Genomic DNA, 25,801 nt, shown 5'->3' with positions numbered 1-25,801 from the left:
ATTAGCGGGTTGGAATTGTGTAATCCACTCGCAGAAAAGAGAACGCAGCAGGTTCTATTTTACCGCGGATATCAGCAACATAGAGCCCATTGTGCTCCATGGTCGCGGATATACCCGCAGCCCATACGCAACTACGTTGTATACGGGCTGCGGGTACCCGCGTCATCGCTAAGCGACGGTGCGGGAAATACAAACAACAACAACAAAAAAAAAGTACTGCGCATGACCGCCCGTGTAAGTACGCAGTTATGCGCAGTACATTACGCGGCCGTACGCAGGGTCACAGCCGGGCTCACAGCCGGGATCCACCTACGGCTGCGTAAGCCCGGCGTTATTCAGACCGCTACCTGTAATACGCAATTTACAAGAAGCCCCGGGAACACTCGCCTTCCTGCAGTTCCAGGAGCACCTTGTTGAGCGCCTTCTGTGTGAGACCGCCGCACCTCGTCAAGCTTACGGAGACTCACGGAACGCCACTTTTTACACCCCATCCCCGCCACTGAGGTCAAAAAATGACCCCCAAAAAGCATGAGAGGAGGGGGGATACCAGATTTTATTGCCCTATGTGCCCATCCCAACCAGCCTCCATAATTACCCGTCTTTGGAAATACCACACAGTTCACATTATTACTTTTATCTAAGATTTGGGGAACGCCGAAAAGGGCGTGGAGGGGGGGGGGGGGGGGATTTTTAGGGAGTCAATTTTTATTCCGTACAAATGAGCAATGGGGCCTGGAATGTATTCAGTTGTGCCCTGCAATCCAACGGGTGTTCCCTCCATTACAGGCCTTGCCATGTTTCCTGTAAGTAGATTAGGGCCACAATGGGTATGTTTTTGAACACGGGACAAACGGGGGTATCCATTTTGGGGTGAAGGTCTTCATTCCTATGTACACTGTACAAAAAAAACCTGTTTTTAAATTGACAAAATTGCCAAAAAAATGAAAATCGTAATTTTTTCCTTCTGCTTTGCTGAAATTTATTCAAATACTGTGGGGTCAAAATACGCAATACACTCCTAGATGAATTCGTTAAGGGGTCTAGTTTTTAAAATGGGGTCATTTGTGGGGGTTCTTTATCGTTTTGGACGCTCAATGGCTCTATAAGTGGGCAATGGGGCCTGGAATTTATTCCGTTGTACCCTAAAATCCAACGGGTGCTCCTTCCATTATAGGCCTAGCCATGCGTCCTTTAAGTAGATTAGGGCCACAAGGGGTATGGTTCTGAACACGGGACAAACAGGGGTATCAATTTTGGGGTGAAAGTCTTCATTCCTATGTGTGCTGTACAAAAAAACAGTTTTTAAATTGATACAACTGCCAAAAAAATGAAAATTGTAATTTTTTTCCTACTGCTTTGCTTAGATTTATTCAAAAATTGTAGGGTAAAAATACACAGTACACCCCTAGATAAATTCGTTAGGGGGTCTAGTTTTCAAAATGGGATCATTTGTGGGGGTTCTCTGTCGTTTTGGCAGCTCAAGGGCTCTACAAGTGGGCAATGGGGCCTAAATCACCTTCATGCTAAATTTCTATTCTGAAAGCCACCGACTTTCATTTTGGGCCCCGTTGTGCATCCAGACATAAGATTAGAGCCACAATGGGTATGTCTCTGAACACGGGAGAAACAGGGGTATCCATTTTGGGGTGAAAGGCTTCATTCATGTGTGTGCTGTACCAAAAAAGCAGTTTTTAAAACGACAGAATTGCCAAAAAAACGAAAATCACAATTTTTTCCTTTTGCTTTGCTTCAATTCATTCAAAAACTGTGGGAACAAAATGGTCAGTACACCCCTAGATAAATTCGTTAAGGGGTCTAGTTTTCAAAATAGGGTCACTTGTGGGCGTTCTCTTTGATTTTGGCCGCTCAAGAGCTCTACAAATGTGCTATGGGGCCTAAAACGCCTTCAAGGAAAATCTATGTTCTGAAAGCCACCGACTACTCCTTTCGTTTTGGGCCCCATTGTGCATCCAGACAAGAGATTAGGGCCACAATGGGTATGTCTCTGAACACGGGAGAAACAGGGGTATCCATTTTGGGGTGAAAGGCTTCATTCATGCGTGTGCTGTACAAAAAAAGCTGTTTTTAAAATGACAGAATTGACAAAAAAACGAAAATCACAATTTTTTCCTTTTGCTTGGCTTGAATTCATTCAAAAACTGTGGGGTCAAAATGGTCAGTACACCCCTAGATAAATTCGTTAAGGGGTCTAGTTTTCAAAATGGGGTCACTTGTGGGGGTTCTCTTTGGTTTTGGCCACTCAAGAGCTCTACAAAAGTGCTATGGGGCCTAAAACGCCTTCAAGCAAAATTTATGTTCTGAAAGACACCGACTACTCCTTTCATTTTGGCTCCCGTTATGCATCCAGACATGAGATTAGGGCCACAATGGGTATGTCTCTGAACACGGGAGAAACGGGGGTATCCATTTTGGTGTGTAAATCCTCATTTTCATGGGCTCTATAGGAAAAAAATATGTCTTTAAAATGACATATTTGCAAAAATATGAAATTTTATTTTTTCTCCCCTAAATTGAACTAATTCCTGAAAAAAACTGGTGGGGTCAAAATACTCATGACCCCCCTCAGTGAATACACTAAGGAGTGTAGTTTTTAAAATGGGGTCATTTGTGGGTGTATCTATTATTCTGACACTTATGAGCCTTTGCAAACTTGCCTTGGTGCAGGAAAACAAAGTGCTCCTCAAAATGCTGAAAAGTAATGTTAAATGTGTACGTCCTCTAAATGGTAAAAAAAAACACAAAAGTTTTTCAAGTGTGCATTCAGAATAAAGTAAACAGATGGAAATACATATCTTATCAAAAATTTGTACAGTATGTTTGGACATATTTGAGATATTACGGTTGTAAATGTGAAAAAATGACAATTTTTTCAAAATTTTTCCAATATTGGTACTTTTAATAAATATACACAAATTATATCGGTCTATTTTTACAATCTAAATGAAGTACAACATGTGGCGAAAAAACAATGTCAGAATCACTGGGATATGTAAAGCCTTTACGGAGTTATGCCACGTTGAACGACGCATGTCAGATTTCCAAAATTTGGCTCCACCACTAAGGCGCAAACAGGCTTCGTCACTAAGGGGTTAAATATAACAACTCAGTGAGATCTATTTTCCCTGATTTTTCGGCGGATCTGCAGAAACAAAGAGCCACCTTCGTGGAAATAAAAAAGAGATTCAAGGATAGAGGCATTCCATACTCTATGGCATACCCGTCCCGTTTACGGATTGCAGCAAATGATAAAGTGATCTTTCTACATTCCCCTACTGAAGCCATGGAGTGGCTCCGTATGCACCTTGCGTCATCCGACGTTGCATAGTCCCGAGTTCTGATCTATGCAATGTAAATTCTGCAAAGAACATTTGGGCCCATGATCCATTGGCCTATGGTTGATACTGTATATGGCTGGGATGAAGAGATATGTCACCTAGCCTTTACGCTGTCCCGGATTGTGGGCTCGTCCCCGGGTAGCCACCGCTGCGGCAATAGCCTGAAGCCATGCTTAAAGGGAAAAAAATTTTTTATCACATAAACCAATCCCCGATAGGCCATTGGAATGTCCCCCACTCACAACAACTGCTACTTTCAAAATAGATTGTAGCTTACTCTTTTTTTTTAGACACCTGCGACACATTATTGTTAAGCGGGATGTCAATTCTTAGTTGTTTAAGCTGTTACAGTTTATTTTAAGTTACAAGTAGGTCTGTGCTTATATCCTTCTTTCTAATATGGGTAATATGCTCCCCTACTTGGAAAACCCGACTGTGCTATATGTCATTATGTCTCCCAATGTCGCTGTCATGTCTTAGTTGGAACATGTGAGGCCTGGGCACCGCTAATAAGCGTAAAGCAGTTTTGTCTTATACTAAGCAATTTAATCCCCAGATTGTGGGTTTGCAAGAGACTCACCTCACTATAGATAAAGCAGATACCCTTAAAAAAACGTGGGTACAGTGGACATGTCACTCCTTTCATACTTCTTTCTCCAGATGAGTCTCACTCCTTATTCACAAATCATTAAGATGGAACCCCATAAATGTCAGAAGGGACCCTGAGGGCAGATTCGTATTTGTATACGCAGAAATTGATTCTAAACCCTATGTCATTTTATGGTCCCGGCGGCAGCATTGCACCACATGCTAGGGGCACGCGATGCGAGGTCTCCCATTAAAATCAATGTCAGAAACTCCTGTCCGTCACGGCGGAGGTTTCCGGCATCCCTGAAGTGATACGAGGCTGTTCTCACGTGACAACGCCTCACATCCTCAGGGATTTGACATAGCGGAGAGTGTGATATAGGGGTGGGATTCATGGCCCCATATTGCGCTCGCCCTTTTTGTGAAGTTAGCCTAAGTGAGTAAAATGCTTCTCAGGTTGCTGCCCACCCAACAGGTGGCAATTGTTTTTTTTTTCACCAGAGGGCAGCAACCTCCTCCTTCTGGGGTCCTACAAACTGCTGCCTCACGGTAGGGGCCCCCCTGCTAGTGCGTGCAAGAATGTTTAACGTAAAGAGAGTATTAAAGGCCCACTCCAGTGAATTCATTTCTCATTCATTATGTAACTAGCCCCCCGCCACCCCACCCCCAGTATATATTGTTTAAAGTGCACATTAATCACACCAGATCTGTACCTTCTCATATGTATGAGTGTATATATGTATTCCTCTTCACATCTATTTCATTAAGCCAGAGTAGGTTTGAAAGCTCGCTAGAACATCATGTCTTTTTGTTAGCCATTAAAAGGTATCATATCTCCAAGATTACATGGTTTTCTTGCTGGGAACAATCACATTTTGCTCTGCTGGCTAACACCGTACCAAACCTTTTTTTGTTCCTCCTATTACAGTGACTGATGATGATCACACGGCTCCTGTCAAAAAAAGCAGGCGGACTATAGGTAGTATTAACGCACGAGAATCCCGCTAGTAAAAACAAAACCTGAAAAAACACGTCCATCCGAAGATGTCCTCGCTGCGTATCTCATGCATCAATAGAGGACATGCTGCGTCTTTTATCATGTGTGCCTGAATGGCGCAGTGTAAATGGGCTTTTAGTACTGTGTATTACACATGTAAAAAACAAGTGTAAATCACTTACATTTTATTAAATATTAAAATAATAAAAAGGTAATAAAAGTTTAAAAAAAAAAAACCTTTTACCAGATGTATAATAAAAAAAATCTACATAAAAAGACAAAAATCTATTTGGTATTGCTAAAAAATAAATGAGGCCCCACAGAACTATGTCGATGGAAAAATAAAAAAAAGGTATGGCTGTCAGAAGATTGCGGAAGAAAATAATTTTAAAAAATAAAATATCTTGGGAAAAAAAAGTGGTAAAGCAAAAAATAAAAATAATTTTTTATGTTAGTAATCGTACTGACCCATAGAATATAGTTCTCACGTCATTTTTGCTGCACTGTGTACGCCGCAGAAACAAGATGCACCAAAAGATGGCAGAATTTACACTCAATATCTGACCACCTTTGCAAAATGGCGATCGAGCCACAAAACAGAAAAAGGTTGAATATGTGGCATGCGCCAAAATGTGTCACCTTTTTACACCAGAAACCCGGCAAACATCAGTTAATACATTTCCCCTACAACATCCTGATAAAGTAGTGTAGAAGGAGGCCAGACTAACGAGAGAAGTTCTAATTACTGTAACAACTATAAGGGCGCAGTCAGACAAGCAAATTTTTCACGCATGTAAAAAAAATAAAAGCACATGGCATGTAGAAAATAATCACGTGACCGGGTGTATTTTCACTCGCGTCCTATCTTTTGTAGGTGCGCATTTTAAAGAATTCTAAAAAACGGACATGTGACCGCTTTCATTAGAAAGCATTGGTTCTAATAGATTCGTTTCGGAAACGCGCCTATACATGCAGGAAAACTTTGCTGGTGTGACTGAGCCCTAAAGCATGTGGAATGTCCTCTTACACAATGTAACTACATGACCAGCTACCTTGGCCAAATGGGAATTCATCCACTTGGTAAATGTTCTCTTGAACGGCTTCTTGCTCATCTGAAAAAGAAAGATTAGAATTACGATAGGATATTGGGCATTGTGGCATTATGGGGCCAATGCTACGGCTTAGGCACAATGCCCACGGACGGAAATTCTGCAGCGGGATTGGCACGCTATCATAGGATTGCGTTAGTTTATGCACTCTAAGGGCGCCTACCCACTGGCGTTGCTGATTTTCGTGCGTGAAAAACGCAGCGTTTTTCGCGGCGTTTTTCGTTAATTTCCATTGACAATCATGGGTGCATTAAGGGGGTTGTCTCACGCCGAAACGGGTTTTTTTTTAATTCAATAGGCCCCCCGTTCGGCGCGAGACAAACCCAAGGGATGGGTTTAAAAAAAAAAAAAGTTTATTACTTACCCGAATCCCCGCGCTCGCGGCGACTTCTTTCTTCCTTTACCAAGATGGCCGCCGGGATCTTCACCCACGATGCACCGCGGGTCTTCTCCCATGGTGCATCGTGGGCTCTGTGCGGTCCATTGCTGATTCCAGCCTTCTGTTTGGCTGGAATCGGCACACATGACGGGGCGGAGCTACGAGGACCAGCTCTCCGGCACGAGCGGCCCCATTCACCAGGGAGAAGACCGGACTGCGCAAGCGCGTCTAAAAACGCCAGAAGACAGCGAATTTAGACGGATCCATGGCAACGGGGACGCTAGCAACGGAGCAGGTAAGTGAATAACTTCTGTATGGCTCATAATTAATGCACGATGTATATTACAAAGTGCATTAATATGGCCATACAGAAGTGCTGAACCCCACTTGATTTCACGAGACAACCCCTTTAAGAGAAAAATAAGGAGACATATGCAACTGACAGTTCCTATGTGAAAAATTGCAACGCAACGAAAAAAAAACAACAAATGGACAAGAACACATTCTATGCTAATTGCTCTTCAGAAAAAACGCAAAACGCAATTTAGCATCGCAGGAAAAAAAAAAAAAAAAAAAAATCGCCAGTGGGTAGGCGCCCTAATGCTGGCTTATGATAAATCGCAGCATGTCCTAATTCTGTGCGGCCCCACGCTGGATGGGTAAGTATGAGACTCTATATGAATACACATATATTATATATATTCTAAACACACACATTTTATATAAATATACAAGGGCAACATCACACGGGCTTATGCACAACTACGATCGCCGGTACGGAGCATAGTTGCGCATTAATGGAGGGTTTTTCCCCCTTCTCGGCCCGTTCAAACTCCATGCCATTGTGCAGAAGGCTGAAAATAATTGGGGGAAGATAGGTGCGACGTAGTATTCACTCCCGAGAAAAGAGCTGAAATCAATTGTCTCGTGATTATCACGGCCGCTTAAAGGAACAAAATCATGTGCATGTGTTCAAACCCCTAGTAATACAGTATGCTAGGCTGAAGAATGACACCAGGGGTGCGGATTTTGACTGTTTTTGGTTGCAAAAATGCTGCATAATTAGCAGCAGAAATTTCTACCGTGGACAGTCTGCAGCACTTCTGCCACCTGTAAGCATACAGTAAGTCAGCTTGAGGTATGCTGCCACATACAGAGTGGCGTCAGTAGTAATAGTATCCCCCAGAGTGGCTTCACTAGTAATGGGGACCCCACCCCCACAGAGGCCTTGGTAGTAATAGTGTCCCCCCATATACTTACCCTTCTCCTGGTCTACAGAGCTCTCTCTTCTCAGCGCTGCTGCAGGCAGAAGTGTGTGCACCCAAAGCAACACCTCCTCCCTTCTCCTCTCCTCCTGTGGAACAAATGAGGATCGGTCAGGGGAGAAGGATCCTGGATGCACACACTGCCGTCCGCAGCGCCACTGACTGATTACAAGCCAGGGAGCTTGGACCCTAGGAAAGGCAGGACACAGGGTCCCAAAGTGGGACTGTCCTGCCTAAATTGGGACGTCTGGTCAGCTTATATAAGGGCTTAAACAGATGAGTGCGATATGTAGAGAATAGAACCCATTGATTGCAAACGGGCTCATTGCGGCTGTATTTGCCCTATCTTGTGCGTGTTTGTGCACCATAGAGTCCCACGTGAGGTGGGCAAGCGCGCACATCTGCCTACGCGGGTATGCACTAAGTGCAGTGCAGATCTGCAATCATCCACGTTAGGCAAATTAGCTTTTTAAATCAGGGTGCGGTGATTCCACTGCTTGTGTGAACGAATGGAGCCTGCGGACATACACTCCATATTTGCACAGGCGTGAATGTTAAATACACTCGTTCACTGCGCAAAAAATGTGCAGGAGTGAGCGTGTTACGTTACACGCTCGTCTGTCGTTGCCCTAAACCTGACTATATCTTGCACACAACCTCTTATTCTCCCAGACTTTAGATTGCACTCACAAGCTTGTCTAATAAAATAGTCTTTATTGTCTCAGTGTAAATAAAAAGTCCTATAATACCGTATTACTGCGCCAATTTGCAACCCCCAACAATAACTCACACAGCAACCGTAGATTTATAACATCCTCCTAACATTTCTGTATGACCCCTTTCTATCATTTGACACCTCAGCATTAATCCCCATTGTGGATAAATCCATCTATGACCTCCATAGAAGCATCTCCGCCCGCTACACCCAGATCTGCACTGGCGAGGGCGCTGCCCGCTGTAACATATGGAGATACACATCATGTATCTGGATGATGGACACTTATTAAATGACCTCTCACAAGACTTTATTATTCCTCTCATTAGTACAATTTATGTTTTTTCCTCCGCCGGGTTCATTTCAATTTCCAATCAACCGTAAGTTTTATAAAACTCCAAAAGTTTCTGATGAACTATGGGCACCACTGCCAACCCAGACATCAAGTGCCATCCCTGCCCATCTACTAATAATGTGGCACTGGAAGAACCAGCTATGATTTTCTCCATTTCCCTGGGCACTAGACCATCACTCATGGTGGCCACATCACAGTGTATATGGCAGAGCAGGGTACTGGCAGGCAAAGTACTGGCAAGCCTGGTACTGGCGGCTTCACTGACCTTTGACCTCCAATCGGCCAACTGCCATTTCCTTTCAACTGACGACGGCAGCGGTTGGATCGAAGATTACAGGACTGAGAAAAATGGAGTCCAATGGACAAAAAGGAGACGTCGAAAAGCGCAAAAGAGAAGACGAGAGCGTGAGCGGACTCACAGCTATAAAGAGGAGGAGGAGTGGAGAGGATGAGGAGCCAAGACCAGGCACCAGCCAGGACCTTCTACCATCAGACCGCGGATTTGACATCAAGCGCTTCACCGCCCTTCAGATCTTGGGCAGAGGAAGCTTCAGCGAGGTAAGTTATATGACTGTTATTTTCTGGGAATGGCGCAGTGACGGCTCCTCCACATATCAGTATTTTGCTCCCTTCTTTTTACGGTTTTTGCTGCGCAAAATTAATAGTTTGCTCAAATTATAGCACAGCTCATTACAGACACAATGATACCACATGTGGGGGGTTTCTTAATTTTTTTTTTCATACAAATAGGGGAAAATGAGCAAAAAAAGGCTTTTTAAAATGTACTTATTTAATTTTGCTTTTTGACACTGTTTATGTCCCTGAAGGGGACCTGATCCATAGCAGCTATGATTACTATTACAACCTTATCGATTGTAAAAACAATCATAGGCAACAGTAAAGCAAGACGCCTCTATCTAGCATCCTGCCACCCATCGCAACCCATCGGCCCTCCGCGATTACATCGCAAGGGTCCAATGACATCACAAGGAAAGCGCCCTTCCTCTGTGAATCCTTTAATTTGCCGTGATCTACATAGATCGTGGTATGTAAGGAGTTAACAGCAGGGGTCACTGTCCTTCTGCACCCCGGCTGTCACAGCAGGAGGCCGGCTATCAGAAACAGTCAATGGGAAACCTCGCATCACACGCCATACAATCTGTTTTCCTGTCCCATTGAAAACAATAGACAATGGATTTTGAGGAACATGCAAAGAAAACATGCTGCAATTTTTTTTCCTTGCACCAAGATGCGGTGCGGGACAAAAAGAGAAAAACGCTCATGTATATGACTCCATTCAAAAGAACGGGGTTCTAATTTGCACAATCTTCTTGGCCATGTGAAAGCGCCTAGTGATAAATCCACCATGTGATAAATATATATGATTTTCCCTTCTGGCCGCTGTCAGTGATAATTTCTTATCTGCTTTCTTAAGGTGGTCCTGGCATCTTTTCCTGGAAGGAACACCTTCATGGCCATCAAGGTTGTTGACAGAGGAAAGAGCAAGGCAGACGTCATAAGGAGAGAGCGGCGGATACTCCTGAAGGCCCAAGACTGCCCCTTCATCTACCATCTGTATGCCGCACAGCAGTCTGCAGACCGGGCCTACTTCATCACGGAGTATCTGTCCGGAGGAAGCCTGGCGGCGATGATCAGGATGTGCGGCAGTTTGGACATCAACCATGTCAGGTGAGTAAATGACTAATCAGGAGACGGGGGGATACTGAGGGCGACATGACAGATATAGAAGAGTGGAGGGCGTACAGGTGACACTATGATGGTGACATGACGTCGGGGACTTATTTCATGTCATTGATACTACACTCTTTTCTCAGATTCTACACAGCGGAGATTGCATGCGGCCTCCAGTTCCTGCACCGACGCTACATCATCCATCGGTAAGCACAACTTTCCCACATCTCCCTGTTTCCCTGGTGAAGATAATGTACCCAGCTTTCCCAGAGTCCTGAATTAGGACTGGTTAAGCTGTGGTACATTATTTCTCTACTACATTATTACTGCATCACTCAACAGATTAACCTTTTTACTTTTCTTCATTGTAGTGACATAAAGCCGGCGAACATCATGCTGGACGGAGATGGACACATCCGCCTGATTGACCTGGGGCTGGCCCAAGACGGCGTCGTCCCGTCTAAGAAGATCAGCGGAGTGACAGGCACTTATAGATTCATGGCCCCAGAGGTGCTTCGTGAGAAGGACTACGACGCAGCAGTCGACTGGTGGGGCCTGGGGATTGTCGTATCCTGGATGGCGACAGGACAGTCCCCCTTCTACCACGGCTCCTCCAGGAGAAAGATCATCAAGTCCATCACCAGAAAGAAGCCAAAATTCCCATCTTGGCTAGATGCTGACGTAAAGCATCTTCTGAAGAGACTGCTGCGGAAGAAGCCAAAGAAGAGGCTGGGTGTCCACAAGAATATCAGAGGTCACCGATTCTTCAACACCGTGAATTGGGAGGAGCTGGAGATGAAAAGAGCAGAGCCGCCATTCAAACCCTTCAGCAGAGTTCCCAGGAATCGAGACCTGCCGTGGCCGGAGGGTGGTACACCCCTTCACCCTGTGGACGGATTCTCGTACACTTCACCAAGCTGGACCCGGTAAGATCTTCCTCCTCTAGGGTTGATGTTCTTCAGGCAGACCTCTGTGTTGATTATCATTGTTCCTCTGGTGTCAGACAGCTCAGGAGGTCATATAATAACATTATTATTGCTCCTGTAAATACCATGTCTCTACTTCTTCTTAGGATGACGAGAAGAATCCGATTGTGAAGGAAGCCACGACCATCTGGTAAGTATCCTCTATACACACTCACACATACATATCTGTACACCTATACACACAGGACACCTACAATCATATCCATACACTGTAGCAAAACTTCACATACCGTAGAAAGCTTAATACATAAACCATTTCCTCTAACATAGCAAAGGACTTTGGGGAAAATATATTAAGACCAGCAATATGGCCTCTATTATGGCTTCCACAATCACAAAACTCCCAATACCTCATAGTAAAGACACAGTTGCAGAAAATAACTTTTTTATATCAGATCCCAATCAGATCCTGATACAAGTCATCATGTTACAGTAGTTCACTGGTTTATATCCACAACTGGTAACACTGACAATTCCTTCTTATGTCTTGTAGGCTCGGCCCACGACAACTGTCTGCTGAACACACGACTCTGCTGCTGTAGAAGACCCCGGCTTACCAACAACATCCTCTCTCCACCAACTGCATCCTGCGTATTACCATCATGCTACCCCGACCTTGGCATCCTTCGGCTGGCATCGAACATCATCCTCTCCTGAAGACCCTCTACGCCCCCAGGAGCGGCCTGTGCTTGATTGGTAACTGGCGAGTTCAGGAACAATAGCCCGAGTGACTATTATCCCTGAACTCCTGGTTACTAGTAAGACCTCGGCACAGGCCAGGTAAGCAGCACGCACCACATACATGAAGGTTAGACACTAGTGTAGACACTAACACATACATAGACACAAATATACACACAGATAGGTGTAGATGTCGGCTTTGATCTTGGGACTTGCTCTGATCGCCATATTTGGGGTCAGGAAGGAATTTTTCCAACTTGAGGACAATTGGCTCATACCTCAATGAGGTTTTTGCCTTCCTCTGGATCAACTCACAGCCTTAAATAGGGTTAGGTCTTATTTATAAGGAATCAGCCACATAAATAACATAATATAAACATAAAGAAACACAATCTTTAGCTGACATCACATACACCAAGGAGGTGAGCGGCTGGCGTTTGATCCTGAGATTTATTCTGGTCGCCATATTTGGGGTCAGGAAGGAATTTTTCCCCCTTAAAACAGGATAATTGGCTCTTTCCTCAAGGGGGTTTTCGCCTTCCTCTGGACCAACACAGTCTATAAACAGGTTTAGTTCAATACACTTTAGATTCCCCACAAACAATAAATGGTAAGAGATTTATTTAGATTTCTGACAACAAGAATACATTCTAATAAGTCAGGTCAGATGTCGGCTTTGATCCTGGGACTTGTTCTGATCGCCATATTTGGGGTCAGGAAGGAATTTTTCCCCTTTATACAAGGATAATTGGCTTCTTCCTATCAAAGGGTTTTCGCCTTCCTCTCGATCAATAGCCTCAAAATACCTCATAATAAAATCTACCATTTCCTACAGCTAGAAATAAAATGTTCTTTCTCCCTCCATAAACCTTTGTGTCAGTGTCTTTATTTCTATTGGATGTCTTAGGCCTCATGCCCACAGCCGTGGCGGACTCCGCTAGTGGAATATTGCAACGGAGTCCACCACGGCGCCCCGGAAAACCCTAACACTCAGCTTCCGGTTCCGCCATGCTGTTACCGTCCTTCGAGCCGGTGCGCATACGCAGTACAGTGCATGATGCGCCGGCAGTGCCAGATGATGCAGGTAGGCACGCGTTTTTACGCGATACTTCCGAAGGATAGCATGACGGCTATGTCAATGGAAGCCGGCCACGCATATTCCCATGGCAAATAGAGCATGCCACCGTTTGTTGCACGCTGCGGAATTCTGCAGCGTGAACATTTAGCTGTTAGGTTCAATAGAACCGAATAGCTCCGGGGTAACGCCGCGGATTTCCGCCGCGTAAAACGTGGCAGAAATTCGGCAATGGGCATTAGCCCTTATTTAATGTTCTCTCAGACAAAAATGAGCGATAATCGCTACATGTAAACGCAGACATTGTGTACTTTTAATTTGATCGATGGATTTTAGCTAAACTTAAAATTCATCATGCAGCCGCTGAAAGACTGAGCAAAAATACTCAGTTTGAACGTATTTTACTCATCCTTCAATAGACTGCAGGATGTTCTCCCTGTGGTATGTTTACACTAGCCAGGAGGAGAATAATGGAATGTGCAGGCAGCTGTTTGCACAGCTTGGAGTGTATTTAAACACACACTGGTCTCTGCAAACAACTTCTAGAGGTTCTTTTACATGCAAATGAAGCTGATAAAGTGTTAATGTCCATTAACACTTTATACAAATAGATTGCTAAATCTTTCAATGTTTCAGTCCTTTGAAAGATTACCTTTGCACATAAAAGGGCCTGTAGTTATGCCCCTTCAACCTTCAGGGCTCAGACAGACAGACATTTTTTACATGCGTATATTCGCGCATAAAAAAAAAACATGTGACCACATCCATTGACACCCATATGTTCTTTTGTACGTGTCAATTTTATGCACATGTAAATATCGGACATGTGACCGCTACCATTGAAAAGCATTGGTTCTATATAGATGCGGATCGCAAACGCCAAAAACATTCTCAGCAAAAAACACCCGTCTGCCTGAGCCCTCAGATCACATCTGTCTTTTTGAGTTCTAAGGAGAATTGATGGATCATCAAGAGTGCATGTACCACAGGGACACCACTTAGGCTGGGTTCACACAGGGCGGATTTACAGCGAAATTTCCCTGCAGAATTTCGCTGTGGCCGCTAATACCAAAATTAGCCAGGCATGTGGACGAGACTTGTCAAAAATCTCATCCACACGGGGCGGACAATCTGTTGCGGCAAAACCAGCATTAGCTGGCGCTACGGCGCCGTTTCCTTGGATGCAGCATATCAATTCTTTTTTTCGCTGCGGCCTTGATCCTCTCTATGGGAGAGCTGGACGCAATGGAAAAGCATGTGGCTAAGCCGCTCCAAAACCCGAGGCTAAGTCCTGTAGGTTTTGAAGCTGCACTTATCCCGCAAAAATCTGGCAGTTTTTTGCTGCGGCAAAACCGTGAAGCCGTCCTGAGGAAACCCAGCATTATGGTGTGAGAAGAAGACAACACAATATGATTAAAAAGAGCATCGCTATTAAGGTATTGTGCTTTACTGCCAAGGACTTTTAGTTCGGGTCATTATATCGGTGGTCAGGAGTAGAGATGAGCGAACATGTCCGTTACGGACACATCCGCACCCGGACACCGGCTTTGCCGAACACTGCAGTGTTCGCGCGTAAAGGTCCGTGTGCCGCCGGGGGGCGGGGAGATGCGCGGCGGCGCGGGCGGCAGTAGCGGGGAACAGGGGGGAGCCCTCTCTCTCTCCCTCTCCCCCCCACTCCCCGCCGCACCCCCCCGCGCTGCCACGGCGGCCCCCGAACTTTTTTCGCCCGAACACTGAAGTGTTCGCAAAGTTCGGTGTTCGGGCGAAAAAGGGGCGGGGCCGAACGTGTTCGCTCATCTCTAGTCAGGAGTCCTATGCGTCACCAAGATTTCTGGTTCCATCTATTTTAGGCCGGCTGCACACGACCGGGTCTGATTGCAGATGTGGATCCTGCACCATGACCTGCCCTGTGCCCGGCCGGTGACACCGTGTACCTGTCTCTTCATCTTCTATTTTGTACTGCGGATAGTTCGTGCGTGTCGACATCAGACACGTGCACTACAGTTTTTTATACCTCTGCTTTCCCCGCATCACCGCCTAGCAAGGACACGGGAGCGGACAATGTGAGCGGACATGCGAATGTTCTATTGGCTTGAATTGGTGCAGAATGCTGTGGATTGTCCGTGCAGGAGGCGACTGCAGATTCCGTAATTCAAACCCCATTATGTGCACAGCAGAGCCCGGTTATGGACCTATTTGGCAATATGGCTATAAATTCCTTAGTACAAAGGTTTATAGCCCCTGTACACTATTGTGCACGTCTGTCGGGAACGGTATACATGGAAACATTCTCCAAGAAGCTGTAATCTTGTCATGTGAATGAGCCCCAAGAGAACCAGGGAGTTTAAAGGGCTTTTTCTCTGCTTTGGAGTTTTTAGGAAGAACTGTTGAAAAGGCCTTGGTGATTGGAGTTAGGGTCCTTTTACACAGTGATGATCATTTCTGCGCTTTTAGGGTAAATGCACACAGGCGGAAATTCTTCAGCGGGATTTCCCACAGAATTTCCGCTCGTGCACGCTGCCATAGGATTGCATTAGATAATGCAATTCTATGCAGACTGCCGCGATTTGACCGAGTGAAAACCCGCGCGGTAAACAAATCGTGTCACCTCTGGCGCGCCGCCTCTGCTCTGCACATGTGCCGGCTGGGCGGAAGACGGCACACAGCAGAGCGGAGTAGACGCTGGAGGAGGTAAGACGCGGGGGTCACTGCAGGAGCACGGCTCGCATCCCACTGTGAGAATTCTCGCAGCGGAATCCGACCCAGCGGTCTGCATGAGGCCTGATCATCGCTCAGTGAATGGAGGTGGAGGCGGCTGGGGATCTTTCCGGCCCATCTGCCTCTATTCACAGTAAATATGCAGTAATTCATAAATGTCGGTGCATGCACGTACACTGAACGATAAGTGCCAAAATACTCACCAATCTACTACAACACCCAGACAGATGGAAATATCTAACAAGTTAGTACACACAAGGGATTGTATTTTGGCCAGAATATGTAAGCCCACAAGCCCACGTCCTCTAGATGGCGACAGGCAGTAACACACACTGAACTGGACAATTCACACCTAATGTGTAAACACCTACATACAGACCTTGAACATGTCACTGTTCTCACCAACGAAGAGACAAGGGAATCCTACCCAGAACCTCATGTGTGCAATAACACCAAAGCAGAACATGCATGATGCCAAGCTCCACAGTTCTGAGAGGGAATGATATAAATGACAAATGACTAGAACCCTCTAGTAAGAGGGGCTGGTATATATGTGCAACAGACCGGTGGAGGTTGGCTAGCTGGAGCAATACACAACCAGCCAGCTCAATCATCCCACACCTGTGGAAATGTGCTGCTGGAAACCCGTAGCACTACAGGTCCCAGTAGCACAACATGACAGACACATATCGGTGTCAATGTATGTAATTCCTGCACTTCTGTATAGTAGTGCATTAGAAAGCCTATGAGGTTAGTAGAGGCTGAGCCTCCTCGGCCACAGACCCGGAGGCTACATCCAAGCTTCAGGGTTCCATAGCAACCCATTGAGACCTCGTAATCACATTACGAGGGTCCAATAGGTGACAGAGGGAGCCCCCTTCCTTTATCTGCCTCTTATATTCCGCCGTTACACTGCAACGTGCAAAGAGTTAAATAGCGTGTAACAAAAGGTATCTTCAGTCCCCACTGTTAGAACAAGTGCTCAGCCATTATCTGACAGCTGAGCACCTGCTCCCTCTGGCAGAAGAGACCTGCGACAGACTTCTAATGCAGCGCCATATTTCTACGGCGCTGAAGAAAAAAAAGAGCTTTAAACGACCGCACCTGGAAGCAGAAATGCTGCATAATTTGCCACATTCCACAGCATTTCCGCCAAGTATAAACATAACCTAAGTCAGCTTAAGGTATCCTGCAGAGTGGCATCAATAGTAATAGTGCTTGCCCTATATCAGCCCCAGTAGTGATAGTGTCCCCCACAATGGCCTCAGTAGTAATATTGTCCCCCATAATGGCCTCAGTAGTAATCTTGTCCCCCACAGTGGCCTCAGTAGTAATAGTGTCCCCCACAGTGGCCTCAGTAGTAATAGTGTCCCCTATATCAGTTCCAGTAGTAATAGTGTCCCCTATATCAGCCCCAGGAGTAATAGTGACCTCCACAGTGGCTTCAGTAGCAATAATGTCACCTTTATTGGCCCCAGCAGTAACAGTAGCCTCCACAGTGGCCTCATTAGTAATACTGTCCTCTGTATTGACATCAGTAGTAATAGTGACCCCCACAGAGGCCTGAGTAGTAATACTGTCCCCTGTGTTGGCCTCAGTGGTAATAGTGACCCTCATAGTGGCGTCAGTAGTAAAAGTGTCCACTACATCAGCCTCAGTAGTAATAGTGTCCCTTATATCAGCCCCAGTAATAATAGTGACACCCACAGTGGCTTCAGTAGCAATAATGTTATATATATATATATATATATATATATATATTGGCCGCAGCAGTAATACTGTCCTCTATATTGACATCAGTAGTAATAGTGACCCCCACAGAGGCCTGAGTAGTAATACTGTCCCCTCTACTGTCGCGCTTAGTAATAACAGTGACCCTCAGTAGTAATACTGTCCCCTGTATTGGTCTCAGTGATAATAGTGACTCCCCACAGTGGCCTCAGTAATAACAGTGACCCGCACAAAGGCCTCAATAGTAATACTATTACTGCTGAGGCTGATACAGGGGACACAATGATTAATGAGAATGTTTAGAATTGTAAGAATCATAAGATTTTTTGGTGACCTTTAAAAAAGAAAAGAATTGGTCACTAATTGTATTTAAAAAAAAAAATCCCTAAAATCCTATATTTTCATACTGATCATCAACCCAACTTTTCCTGTTCTGTACGGAAAACTTTTCAGCAGTCACTATTATCACAGGCAGGATTGCAATGAAAGGTAACACCTACAATACATGTAGATAAAACAGGGTGTACCATTTAAAATAGGTAATGGTCACAGCTCACCTCTTCCCCCTCCCTGCGAAATTACCATTGAACATGTCAAAGCACATGTCTAGAACAGTCTCCCATAGAAGCAATGAGTCCCTTCCTGTCCGTTGTGTAAATGATCCATGAGGCTGCTGTAAAGCGTATCTCTAAATGCGGTTGAATGCAGAATGGGCGGCCCCATAGTCATGTACTGATAATAGAATTGAAGAAAAATCTACAAATCGGAAAATAAAAACAGATTACAAAAATAAAATGTGCTATTATCGGGTTTTAATTAGTAAAACCCTTTAAGGAACAGGCTGTTATGCACCTTAGGGACTGGACACTTTTTAAAGAATTTACCCATGTGCTGGTTTTACTGCCCTATTGTTTTTCCTTCAGCTACCAACATAATTTTTCCCCTGACATATGGGGCTATTTTTATATCTTTTTTCAATGACTTTTTTTTTCTATTTTTTTTCAAAAGATTTTTTGAAATTTATACCTGTTTTTTTCTTAGTTTATTTACGCTAAAATAAAGTACAGGAAGGGGTTCCTCATTTTGCTTTGGATGTTTAGATATATATTTTTTGTATAGCTTCGGATTACAGGATGCATACGATGACGGTTTGGGTTGGTGTTGGCTTTGGGTCATTTTCTTTTTTACGTGTATAATTTTATTGTATTGTTTTGTCTTTTTTTACCAATTTTTAAAATAATTTTTGTTTACTATCTATGATAGCCATGACGTCGTTTTCACGACCGGCGGATATATGCTACCATCTGAGCTGTCTTCCACTTTCCCTCCCCCTCCCCGACTCACTGCCTCTCCTCTCCTCCGGCTGTTTGCAATGGCTGTGGAGAACAGGTGGGGAGGGGGCAGCAGCTTAGCTCCACCTCCGTCTCACCCCTCCCATTGCAAACAGTCAGAAGGGAGTAGAGATGTAGAGAGCTGTTGAGAGGGAGGAAAAGAAGAAGAAAGCTCAAATGGTAGTGTATATCGCCGGCCGTGAAAACGGCGGCCGATATACGCTCCTGTGAATTTTTTTTGCTCGTACCAATGGTAAAGATTAAAAATATTGCAGCAGGTTCTATTTTGAGTGATTTTGTTCAAGAATGCCCACTATTTTCTGTGGGTGCATGAAAAAAAGGCCTCTGGCTTCCATGACACCTGGACGGCTCCAGCTACGATTGTCAGAGCAGAGGCGTATTCTAAAGTGATAATGCGCTAAAGGTCAGTTTATTTGACGGTCACTTACCTTGCAACCTTTGCATCACATTTGCGATGTCCCTGGTGCTTCTGTTCGCGAGCCGTGAGGTGGCCATGTTGACTCTTCAGGGTATCCTTAGCTATAGGAATGTTGACTCCAAGTTTAGCTCTTAAGATGTCACACAATATCTTGCACGGCTCTCCTGAAGCATGCTCTACCTCCTATTCCCACTAGGCGGCTGATGCTTGAGTCACTGGCACCAAAACAACAGCAGACCACTCACGACTGCGCTGCCGCTTTCAATCTCTTCTCATGGGTCCTGTCCTTAAGCTGCCTGAAAAGACACAGAGGTAGGATTTAGAAGAGACTTGCATGCTTTCTTGCAATGCTAAAACCTGTAATCTCATTAGCAATTCTGACAAAGATTGGCAGGCCAGGATATGCAGTATTATTTGTGCCAAGCAGACAGTTACTGTTGAAAGCGCATTTCCTGCAACCGCGCTGTATAGAGTGAAATATCCGTAAATATAGTCATCCGTGTGAGCGATGCGCCAGTACTTTATATATCGAAGACGTAACTGCTACCTAGTACTATCCAAGATGCTTCTAATATACTCTAATCCCGGACTTGTACGAAAGGCAACAAAACCATCAGCAAGAACACTATAAACGTTCTAAACAGGTAAGTGCTGTATAATGGGTTTAATCATTTCAAGCCTAATGCCCTCTAAGATGATTAAATACTGCAAATATATATACACCGAGGGTGTGAGAGCAGTGATCCCCGTAGAGGGACTGTCCATATAGCTGCTGTATGATCCGCGCCGGGAAAAGTCATTCTACACGCCAATATCCCGGTCTTCTGCTGTGTTAGGGCATGTAAGGGGTGTAAAAGACATTAAAGACCTCTGTGCAGGAACATATGGGTAACTTCTAAGATATGATTAAAGGGAATGTCCTAGGGATAAAGAATAAGCATCTGATTGGCAAGGGTCTGACTGCATGGATCCCAACGATCAAGAAATTAGGAACTTTCACATGTCCATGAATGTTCGGACTGGTGGTCATGCGTGTGCACTACCTCTCCATTCATGACAGCCAAAGATAGTAGAGCAATTGGCTTGTCGATGTGACTACCACAGCCATGTGACCACTACAACCAATCACTGGCCTCGGCAGTCATGCTAGCATGTATGGCACATGTCTACTGAGGCCTCGGATTGGCTGAGGTTGTTAACCAGAAGTATAGTGCATCACTGCACCAGGAGAATAAAGAATGGCTGGGACCCCAGGAGCATCGGCACCAGAGTGCTGGGTGATTTAACGGAAGTGTAATGATTGCTATTTTTATAACATTTTACTGTTAGCTTTATTTCTTAAACTCTTGGACAATCCCTTTAAGAGACTGCAAAAGTGAAATTGACCAAACATAAACCCCTGACTATAATCCCTGTGGATGCCATAGAAGGTGGCTCCCGGCTCCGGATCCTTCTGTATGTGTGTCGCTCTATAAGACCAATTTCTGCATTGGCAGCACAACCCATAAATACATGACATTACCGGGCATCAGAGCAGCCGGATCAGGGCTGATCACTATTGATTTCTATTAAAAAAAAAGGGATGGTCTGACGAAGACAGATGTTTTAAAATTGAACACCTTCACCATAAAGGGCGTATATATACGCCCTCCTGGGGAAGGTTTGTGTGGAGCGGGACTGGGAGCCAATTTTACTCCAGAGATGGTGAATACCGACTATTTTTGACAGCTGATAATTCACCACAACTGCCATGATCAGCGTGAGCGCTAACACCGATGGTTAACCCTATAAATATCCAATCGGAGATTGAGAGTCCCGAACGGCGCCCTCGTGATGAGATTGCGAGGTGCTGTTCGCTTGTCATGGCAGCCCAAGGCCTTTTGAAGCCCTCAGGGCTCCCTGTGGCCCGTCATAATAGAATGCTGATAAAAATACCATATACAGCAATAAGTATTCCATCAAATGTTAAAGTCGATTAAACAACCTCAAGTTCAAGTACCCTAAGGGGACAAAAAAAAATGTATTGTAAAAAACATACTAAAAGTTAAAAAAAAAACAACTTTTCTTGTATTTATAATTAAAAAATACAAGCAAAAAAACCCCCCAAATATATTTGGTACCGCCGCTAATGTAAAAGTCTGATCTAAAAAATAATGCATTATCTATCCTGCAGGGTGGACGCGGTCAGAAAAAAGAAATTACACAATGCCACAATTGCGCCTTTTTGGTCACTCTATGTCCAAGAAAAATCACTCTGCATTTCATCTAACATTTTATTAACTTGTGTGAATGCACTGGGGAATAAACCTTTTAACAGATTTGCTTTCTCCCCATCACCCTCTACCATTCTTACAGGGCCTACACATTCCATTTTAATCTGTTTATATACTGTTTATAGGAGAAGGGGCTAATAGATCCATTTTGGTGCACAGATGAATTATTGATTTACTTGTACTTGTAACACATAATCGTGTTATTACTAGTTGGGAATATTACCAGACTTGGCAGTCCTGGAGGTCACTGTTTGGCCTCAACCCATTAGTCCAGCCGTGAATCAACTCATCCACTCGCTGACGATTTGTGTCAGTGGTCGCAGCTGATGGTCTTCCACTGTGTGGTTTGTCTTCAGTGCTGGTTTCACCTTCTGTAAACCTCTTCATCCACCTGTGAACATTCCTCTTGTCAATGGTGTCATTCTGCAGCCTTTTGTGGATGTCGGACAGCCTTCATCCCTCCTTCATCAAGAACTCTATGACAGCACGTTGTTTCTGTTTGGAATCCATTACTGACCTGCAAGGAAGATCAAGATTCTGAAGCCCCCGTATAGAGGAAGAGTCCCTCCAACTACATGTGCAAGTTGAACAATCTACATCAATTAATAAAGAATTTATGACCACTTCTGCACTTTCGGTACAGCCCGCAGATATATATACGTTTTTTTTTCTTTACTAATTTTAATAATAAAATGTCTTCTTTAATAATATAGTATTTTCTGTTGCCGTCTTCTCACCGCCATAACCTTTTTATCTCTTAAAAAGCCGAGTCACAAGTATAGATCCGTGACGGGAGGTGAAACTTTTTAAAAATCTTTTACGTGATCGCCGTTATCCATTGGATAGCAGCGACCATGTGACCAAGGACCACGGCCCCCTGTGGCATCTCCAGACTCTCGGCAACGTTTCGTAGCCAAGAGCGGGGGGATTTTATATTATCCCGGCTTTTGTGCATGCGCCCGCTATTTTGGCGACAGGCACGTCCGCAACAGCCAGGGTAAGGTCCACATATAAATCCGAGGGCCGATCGTAATCTCATCTCCCCTCACAGACATAATCCATGACGGGAGAGGTTTTCTTTTACACCTTTTTTAAACTTTTACATGGTCGCTGTTATCCATTGGATAACAGCAATGAAGTGACCGGGAACCACATACAGCAGCTTCCGGTGACAGCTCTGTGCTTTTGACTACTCATACTATGATCATGGGTTATTCGGGCGATACTGGCGATCGTGTAACTGTGGGAAGGGGGCTTCTTGCGGCCCCCCCATGACAGCTCCAGGTTGTCGGTTACCTCCGGGAGCTGGCAGCCAGGAACTGCGATGTCCAGAGCCTGCAGGGCTTTAATCCCCAGAGGAAGCATGTTTTTACGTCCCCGGGAATTACAGCTCACTTAGGCAGGACGTAAAAACACTATGGAGTGGTCAGATTAGCATTAATTGTGAAAACATGTCTCTAAAAATTACCAAAGAAGTATTTTAGTCAACTTAACTTCCTGGCAGAGGATAGGATAGGAATTCTTCACTTTCACCCCAAAACATTCATAGCCACAGTGTTGTAAAAGTGCTTGGGCTTCGCTATCGCGTTTCAAGTCATACAGGTGTCACACGGGTGTATTATTATTGTGCATGCGCACTTCTCCTATATGCAGCTCGTGATGTCGTTAGCCCATTGACTTGTATTGGATCGCTCACATCTGCGGGTTTTCACACGTGTATTACTGGTGCAGAGAATAAATCCACAGCATGTTCTATCTGGACGTGTATTACGTGTGCGTGGGGATTGGCGGGCGCAGCGAGTATGAATGTCACTGTGTGAGCCCGGCCATATACTCAGCATACATAAAGGGGTCGTATGACATTAAAACACGGACAGCGCAACGGCTTTCTTAGGCTGGGTTCGCACAGGGCGGATTTCTCAGAAATGTTGTCCACACGGGACAGTGAATCCGTCGCGGCAAAGCCGGCAAAAGCCGGTGCTGCGGCGCGGATTCGCTGGCCAGGCCGCTTCAAAACCTGCGGCACAGTGCCGCGGGTTTTGAAGCAGCGCTTTTCCCGGAGGAAATCTCACGTTTTTTCGCTGCAGCCAAACCGCGAGTTTTTCGCCGGGAATCCGGCATGTGAGAACCCAGCCTTACATTACAGGACCCTGAGGGGCGGAATACGGCAGGATTACTTCATGTCCCTAAACTGTTGATCTAATTCCATGCTAGTCATCATACCCGCTCAGCTCCATGCCAGCCCTCACACCCCCTCACCTCCATGCCAGCCCTCATATCGCCCTCACGTCCATGCCAGCCCTCATAGCCCCCTCACCTCCATGCCAGCCTTCATACCCCCTCTCATCTCCATGCCAGTCCTCACAGACACCTGAACTCCATGCCAGCCCTCCTACCCCCTCACCTCTATGCCAGCCCTCCTACCCCCTCACCTCCATGCCAGCCCTCATACTCCTCTCACCTCCATGCGAGCCCTCATACCCCCCTCACTTCCATGCCAGCCCTCCTACCCCCTCACCTCCATGCCATCCCTCACACCCCCCTCACCTCCATGCCAGCCCTCATATCCCCCTCACCTCCACGGCAGCCCTCATACCCCCCTCACCTCCATGCCAGCCCTCATATCCCCCTCACGTCCATGCCAGCCCTCATAGCCCCCTCACCTCCATGCCAACCTTCATACCCCTCTCATCTCCATGCCAGTCCTCACACACACCTGAACTCCACGCCAGCCCTCCTACCCCCTCACCTCCATGCCAGCCCTCATACTCCTCTCACCTCCATGCGAGCCCTCATACCCCCCTCACCTCCATGCCAGCCCTCATACACCCTCACCTCCATGCCATCCCTCACACCCCCCTCACCTCCATGCCAGCCCTCATACCCCTCTCACCTCCATTCCAGCCCTCATACTCCCCTCACCTCAATGCCAGCCCTCATATTCCCCTCCCCTCTCTGACAGCCCTCACACCCCCTCGTGCAGGGCTTCCCTCCGCAGCCTCCTCTCCTCAGGCAGCCTTGTGTTGTGGCTGACAGTCCTGCTCCTTGGTAACCAAGTACAACAACTAGTCCGGGCTGCATGCTGACTAGACCAACTTGTTACCCCCGTGCCGTACAGCTGACATGTCCTCCCGACCCCCATGCACACATACAGTATATACACACAGCAGTCTGTCTGTCTGTCGGGATATACACGATATCACTGGCGTACATATAGGGGGTGCTGGGGGTGCGGTTGCGACCCGGCCCCTGAGCCCCAGGGGGCCCACGGGGCTTACTTTGCAGTCAGTCAGGCGACACTGACTGACTGCACTTACTTTCACTATGGTCTCTGCGCAGGCAGGAAGCCTCTCCGGGCACATCGGCGCTCCTCCCAGGACCTCCGCTCAGACCCCTCCCCCATCTGGTTCTCCAGCACAGAGATCATCAGAGGGGAGGAGTCTGAGCGGAGTTCCTGGGAGGAAACGCCGATGTGCAAGAGGGGCTGCCTGCGCAGAGACCATAGTGAAAGTAAGTGCAGTCAGTGAGAGGGAACGTCCTCGGTTTGATTAAGAGGTGGGAGGGGGGTGAGTGAGGGGTGTTCTGTGTGTGATGGTGAGTGGGGGAAACGAGGGGTGTTCTGTGTGATGGGGAGTGGGGGTGAGTGAGGGGGGTTCTGTGTGATGGGGAGTGGGGGTGAGTGAGGGGGGTTCTGTGTGATGGGGAGTGGGGGGTGAGTGAGGGGGGTTCTGTGTGATGGGGAGTGGGGGTGAGTGAGGGGGGTTCTGTGTGTGATGGTGAGTGGGGGAAACGAGGGGTGTTCTGTGTGATGGGGAGTGGGGGTGAGTGAGGGGGGTTCTGTGTGATGGGGAGGGGGTGAGTGAGGGGGGTTCTGTGTGATGGGGAGTGGGGGTGAGTGAGGGGGGTTCTGTGTGATGGGGAGGGGGGGGGTGAGTGAGGGGGGTTCTGTGTGATGGGGAGTGGGGGTGAGTGAGGGGTGTTCTGTGTGATGGGGAGTGGGGGTGAGTGAGCGGGGTTCTGTGTGATGGGGAATGGGGGTGAGTGAGGGGGGTTCTGTGTGTGATGGTGAGTGGGGGAAACGAGGGGGGTTCTGTGTGATGGGGAGTGGGGG

General features: G+C 46.1%; 1 long non-coding RNA gene across 1 annotated transcript; it reads right to left on the bottom strand.

Moving 5' to 3' along the window:
* Positions 1-5,857: 5,857 nt before the first annotated feature.
* Positions 5,858-25,107, bottom strand: LOC136605437 (uncharacterized). Its single transcript, XR_010789984.1, has 4 exons — positions 25,008-25,107; positions 21,914-22,207; positions 19,428-19,713; positions 5,858-6,053 (listed from the first exon to the last, which is right to left on the bottom strand). It is a non-coding gene; the product is annotated as an uncharacterized lncRNA (long non-coding RNA).
* Between the last annotated feature and the right edge of the window lie 694 nt (positions 25,108-25,801).

Source organism: Eleutherodactylus coqui, unplaced genomic scaffold, assembly GCF_035609145.1.
Source record: "Eleutherodactylus coqui strain aEleCoq1 unplaced genomic scaffold, aEleCoq1.hap1 HAP1_SCAFFOLD_136, whole genome shotgun sequence".
Classification (NCBI taxonomy): Eukaryota; Metazoa; Chordata; class Amphibia; order Anura; family Eleutherodactylidae; genus Eleutherodactylus; species Eleutherodactylus coqui.
Note: the sequence above shows the minus strand (reverse complement) of the source record. Positions and strands in the feature narration are given on the sequence as shown.